This window comes from Quercus suber, unplaced genomic scaffold (genome assembly GCF_002906115.3).
Source record: "Quercus suber isolate HL8 unplaced genomic scaffold, Cork oak 2.0 scaffold_788, whole genome shotgun sequence".
NCBI classification, from domain to species: Eukaryota; Viridiplantae; Streptophyta; class Magnoliopsida; order Fagales; family Fagaceae; genus Quercus; species Quercus suber.
The window spans coordinates 155,545-162,406 of NW_027070224.1; the positions used below are offsets into that span (position 1 = coordinate 155,545).

The 6,862-nt window shown below is 36.5% G+C and overlaps 1 pseudogene; it reads left to right on the forward strand.

The window, feature by feature from the left end:
- Positions 1 to 233: 233 nt before the first annotated feature.
- LOC112035857 (protein TRIGALACTOSYLDIACYLGLYCEROL 2, chloroplastic-like) lies at positions 234 to 3,967 on the forward strand (annotated as a pseudogene).
- Positions 3,968 to 6,862: the final 2,895 nt, after the last annotated feature.

Sequence of the window (6,862 nt, forward strand, 5' to 3'; positions counted from 1 at the left end):
CGTAAGAAGGAGGGGGCCTCCTCGTTAGTTCCCAAGGGCGTCGGCAAGGGAACATCCAAGCAGAACAGTGACAGGAAGGATGACTGTTTGCTGAAGAAAGGACCGGGTGTTCCTGCTGTTGAAAAATAGCCAAAGTAGCTGTTGCCTCCCAAGCCTAGCCATGGAGCTGGTAAAGGTCCAANAATTTGTTTTTTTTTTTTTTTTTTTTTTGTGTGTGTGTGTTTAAAGATAATAAGAATTTAGATCATAAGACTTGGAACTTTTATATATATATATATATTTTTTTTTTATATATGTTTCATAGTAACTAAAGGGAGTGTAAAATCCATCAAATTGGAGTGTATATATATATATATATATATCAGCTTTAGACTTATAAAACCCACATTTCCTATTGTTCTTGATAGACCATAATTGCAAATTTCAAACTTTAGTGCTCTTGTCATTGTTTATAGGGGGTATTGATGCAAAAATTTCTCAGCTGGGGTTGAGTAAATGATGGTTGGAAATCCTATGGCCCATGTCTCAGGATGCCCAAAAGTGCTATACTCACCAATTCTTACTTTACCGGGTAGTTCTTCAAATTGCTTGCCTCAGTTGCCATTGAGATCACAGAGGAAACCAGCCCGGATAAGAGCTACATCCGCTGATACAGGACATAGTCACCCACCCTCTAATGTGAAAACTAAGAACCCATTTTCTTTGGTTTTGGATGTTCCTCAAACTATTTGGAGGCAAACATTGCGGCCATTGAATGATTTTGGGTTTAGTCGGAAGAGCATTTGGGAAGGTGGGGTTGGGTTGTTTCTAGTGTCTGGTACTGTTCTCATAGCTTTTAGTTTGTCTTGGTTGAGGGGGTATCAAATGCGGCATAAATTCCAGAAGTATCAGGCTGTGTTCGAGTTTGCTCAAGCTTGTGGTATTAGCATCGGAACACCAGTGAGGATTAGAGTGGTGAATGTTGGCAATGTCATCCGCATTAATCCTTCATTGAAAAGTATTGAAGCAGTTGTTGAGGTGAGTTTGACACCATAATCTTGTTACGGATGCTTAATTTTGTTCATGTTTCCCTCTTAACAATGAAATTCTTGAATGTGATCAAGATTTTGTTGATTTTACTTGGTGTATGTATTTTACTTTAATGCTCTTTGTAGGTTGATGACGATAAAACAGTCATACCTCGAAATTCACTTATAGAGGTGAACCAATCGGGTCTTCTCATGGAAACTTTAATTGAAATTACACCTCACAATCCAATTCCAACACCTTCAGTAGGGCCACTTGACCCAAAATGTTCTGAAGAAGGTCTAATTGTATGTGATTGCAAAAAGATAAAGGGAAATCAAGGAGTAAGTTTGGATGAATTGGTGGGGATATTCACCCGTTTGGGACGTGAAGTGGAGGACATTGGTATTGCCAACCACTATTAACTGGCTAAACGAGTTTTATCTGCTATCGAAGAAGCAAGGCCATTGCTCTCAAAGGTAGGATGTGCATCTCTTGGTTTATATGTTTAACTGAAAATAGTTATTGACTGCTTTGTTGAACTAGATAACGGTATTACTATTGCAAATGCCAAGCAAGTTTATGGAAAAATGAAGAATTTGTTAGTAAAGATATAGAATGTATTAGCTACATACTTTCCTATTAAGCTACCCTATTTGATTTATTAAGATAGGTCAAGGGTCTATGTGCGAGAAATTGTTAGGCATCTGTTTACAAGGGAAAAGTGCAGACCAAATGAATGTACCTAATCTAAAGAATTTAACGGAGCATTGCCCTTTAGCATCGGAAACCGATTACATCCTTAAACATATCCAAAGAGATGTGGCAGTGGGGCAGTCCTTAAAGATTATGGATGAAGCTTTTTGATATATGAAAAGTGGATTTATTGCAAAGCTTAAAAAAGTTCAATTCTTAAATTGAATATATGTGGAGTGGAGTGAGAGTAGCTTTAGAAATTGCCATATAAACAATTGAATATTCATGGAGATAGAAGTGAGCATTATACAAACTGAAAATCTAGTGTATAAGTTACATAGTTATGGAAGTTACATCTCGAGTTTGCAGTGTTGACCCTTAAAAACTTGATTTCTTTAAGAACTTTCATGTTGTCCAATTATTTTCTCAATTTAAGACAATCCTTGAGGAATTCACCCGTTTATATTCTTGTAGTCCTCTTCAAGATCAAATTTTCAAAATTGTTTAGGAGGGTTATTGTCATCAGGGAATTGGCAAAGAGTGTAAATGAGATAAACATCCTAGTCTGCCATCTGTGTCTAAGTTTGACAAGTCCACTAGCAAGAATTATCTTCTTGAGCATTGTGTGTTACAGTCTTAAAGAAATTAGGTGTAAGACGTATTGTGAGTGGGAACTTCTGACATCTTTGGCTTTGGCTTTAAGAGAATATATAATGCCTTCATTGTTCTACAGTTATGCTATTTACGGGTAGCATTTGGACATTTTCCACAGTTAGTTATTGGGGGAAAAGTAATTAAATCAGATGGGAAAGAGTCATTTAAAAAGTTGCCTAATGGGGCTGTGATCCTTCAAGGAATCTCACTTGGAGAAATGTCAGTGTTATGTTGAAGAAGTTAGTAGATCTTTCACAACTCTAGATATATTGACACACTTTAGACAAGTTTCCAGCATATCTTCTCTTGCATTTAAGCTTACCTGATCCTTGCATATTGAGTTATATTATCTATTACTGTTGCTGTGTCTATTTGTTTGTCATAGAGAACTGCATCATGGCAAGTAATATAACTGTGTTTCATTATTCATGTTAAAACTAAAATGGTGAACTGTTCTAGTTTATCCTAGCTTTTGTCAGGGACATGGTAGCAGTGCCTGTTGTATTGCGCTAAGATTCATGACAAGTTGGGAACTTCAACAATATTTAGGAAATTCATTATGCAGGAGACATTGGAATTTGTGTGCCTATGTTATGTCCATGTGCATGCATCTATATAACTAAGAAAGATCCATTTGTGTAATCAGCATTAATGTCTCAGATCAAAGCCCTGACTGAAGATGTTCAACCTTTGCTTGCTGAAGTTCGTGATAGTGGTTTGCTACAGGACGTTGATAAATTAACCAGAAGCCTTACAGAATCCTGTGAGGAATTGAGGTGAATTGTCCAACCTTTATTTTATGTATAAATTTGGACATAAATATTCATGGAGAGGTATTGACACCTTGTATCACATGGTTACCGTTTTAGTAGATTCCAACTAATTTCTAACACTTTATACTGCGAAAAGGATCCTTGCCATTTGCCATGGAAAGAGATCTTAATCCTTTTCGCTTTTCCCTACCCCGAAAAGGAAACCATTTTATTTTTTTTTTTTTTTTTAATTTGTGCAGAAGGGTACATTCATCTATCATGACCCCTGAGAACACTTCACTGATTCAGGATTCTATTCAAACTTTGCTTTTTACCTTGAAGAACATTGAGGTGAGATCCTAAATTGACAAACTGCCTAAAATCTTTGCTAATTATAAGTCATGAGCTGTGTTTATTTATTTATTAATTTTTACCCTTACATTTCCATTTCTCGGTCCAACCACCATTGCAGAATATATGCTCTGATATTCAGGGATTTATGGGTGATGAGGCTACAAAACAGAATTTGAAAGCACTTGTCAGGTCCCTTAGCAGGCTAATGTGAAGACAAATGAAAGTTGGAAATAGGGAAACATATTATGACAGTTAATTAGATGGTTAAAAATGGTGCTCTTCTTCCATTGTCATTTTAGGGAGAAACTGAAGTTTGTCCTTTTTGGGATTTTCTTTTGGTTGCACTTGCATAGAAAGGCTTTGATGCTAAAGGTAAAAGTTGCATACTTTTATCTGGTTTAAATGTGAATTCTAGTCAAAGTGCATTCTCAGCATTTAGCTTGGGGGTTCCGTCCGTTTATTGCAAAGGGTTTTATTGCAACATCAAACGTATGATCATGGATAAATTTCTCATATCGGGTTGTCTCCTTCCCTTTAATTTTTAAAATTTGAATTTGCAGATGCAGCTAAGGAAAAAGAATGCCTAGATTAGCTCGTGACATTTGGAATTTGTAACTGATGCTTTACAATCCAATGGGACTGAATTACATTCCATTTTATTAGGTTCTTTGTTTTTTCACTTGTCATTTTACCCAAGTTGTCTAGTAACTTATAAGTTATAACTAGACAACAGTTGTTGCCATTCAGCCAATATTTTTCTGTATGCCTGGCAATTTGAGACTTGATTTCCATGATTATGCCAAAGACTCCTTGTTATAATTGGGTGGTGGTTGTCTTGTCCCTACTAGTATATTTGAAGAACACATCTCCAGTACGAGGACATGTAGCAGCTTCTAGAGCATGTATTTGCGGTGCCTTGATCTTCTCACTTACATGGAAATGCAATTTTTGTTGCAAGGTAGGACATGGAAGTTTAGTGGCCCCAAGAATAGTCCAATATGAACAATCAGATTTATGTGCTATCCATATAGAAAAGGCCGTGCAGCCAAACCCTAGCAAGATACACTTGCTTCACGCTTGGCAATGCCATTCCCACCCTGCAACTCCCATCAAGTTAAGACAAAGCAACGCCATGGTGGTCCTAAGAAGTTGAACATTAACTATCCGTTTAGCAAAGATTATTTTTGCAAAATTATTTTACTATTCAACTTAATTTTGCTATTATTTATGGGTCTCACTGTACTTTTTAGTACCATTCATGAATCTCACTGTACTATTTTAGCTAACTTTTACCTTTATTTACAGTACTTTAAATAAAAAGTTTTCCGTTTCAGCAAAATAAGCAGATTCCAAACAGATCTTAAATAAAAATATTAAAAATTAGCTGAAATAGTATAGTGAGACTTATAAAAAGTATCAAAAAGTACAATGAAACTCATGAATAGTATCAAAAATAAGTTAAATAGTAAAATAAGTTGGCAAAAATAATTAATGCCAAATGCACGAGAAATTATAGAGTCCTCTGGCAGACAAGTGATGTGGAGGAGATCTTATGGAGGAGATCTTCAACTCAACTCTTCAATTATAATCCATGTCGGCCAAGTCAATACCAGACTCAACCTTCTTCATTATCTTCACTAACACTGAGAGAATTTCATCAAAATTAATATCTTTCTTTCTCAAATAATTAATTTCACCTTGGATATCCTTAATCCAATTTCTTGGCTCCCCCTCAACAGAAGCACAAATATTGTCGAAGCTAACTGCTTGATGTTCTTCAGTATACCTCCTTTCAAAAGGTTCAACAATATCTAGTGGAGGATATTGCTCCCCCTGCTCAAGACCTTCATGATCTTTCACTTCGTCATTCTTCTTAGCATCATAATATTTTTCATCAAATATCACTTTCTCATTTAAATCACTTTCAGGTAGTGAGAATTTTACTCTCTTGGCTGCAAAACCATTACTATCAACTCTCAACTGTGGAGTTTTCTAAAAAACTTTGACTGTATTGGACTTTTTCTTACAAGCCCTCACATGAGTTCTGTACATGCCACAACAAGCATGCCCTCTAGCAATAACTAATAATCCTTACAAAGTTTCCATCTTCCATTACCAAGATGGTTACTATAACCCACTTGATCCAAAGCAAAAGTAGACAACACATTCATCCTTAAATCTGGAACATGCCGTACATCCTTCAATATTAACGTGCAACCAACATTGGTCTTGATGCACACATCACCAATTCCCACAATTTTTTGAATAACTGGAGTTACCTATCTTCACAACACCAAAGTCGTCTGCTTTGTATGTAGTGAACAACTCTTTTGCCGGGATAACATGGTGAGAAGCTGCTGAATCAACAACCCACTCAACATCATTCTTAGCAACATGCTTACACTTTTGCTCTTCAAGAGAGAGCATCAAAACATCCTCATGAAACACAACTGCTGCAGTATTCTTCTCATCATCATTCTTTTCATCTTTCTCTTCATTTTGTTCTTTATTCCAATGCTAGCAGTTTCTTTTTACGTGACCCTTTTTCCCACAATGGAAACATTCTCTTATCTCTTTAAACTGAGATCTACCTTTTGACTGTGACCTGTCATTGGATTTGGCTCGATCATCAAGCCCTCTGCTTCTATTTCTGCCCCTGTTCTCCATAACAAGAGCTTAATCTTGTGCATTGTTTATACCAGCATCTCTTCTGCGAACCTCCTCACTTAGAATCAAATCTTGAATATCATCATATTTGAGTTTGCTTTTTCCTGCAGAATTGCTCACTGTCATTCTCATGGCCTCCCAAGTGTTTGGAAAAGAAGCCAAAACAATTAATGCACGGGTCTCATCGTCAAAATCAATCTCCACAGAGGACAATTGATTTGTGATGGTGTTAAACTCATTTAGATGCTAAGCTACAAGAGTACCTTCCACCATCTTCAGATTAAACAACTTCTTCATCAGATGCACCTTATTGTTAGCCGAAGGCTTTTCATACATACTAGACAAAGACTTCATCAAATCCACTGTCGTCTTTTCCTTCATAACATTGTGTGCAACTGATCTTGTTAGAGTTAATCATATAACTCCTAGCATCTGTCTATCAAGAAGACTCCATTCTTCTTCTTCCATACTATCTGGTTTCCTTCCCAAAAGAGGAGGACGTAATTTCTTTCCATACAGATAATCTTCGATTTGCATCTTCTAATAGCCAAAGTCTGTGCCGTCAAACTTCTCAATTCCTGACGTCTTTCCCTCTTCTCTGGCCATTACTTCCAGTTGAACCTACGCCTTGATACCACTTGTTGGGAAAAATTCTATATAACTATGAATAAATTTTAGCAAGCACAGCGGAAACACACCCACACAATAACACAAAGATTTACGTGAAAACCCTT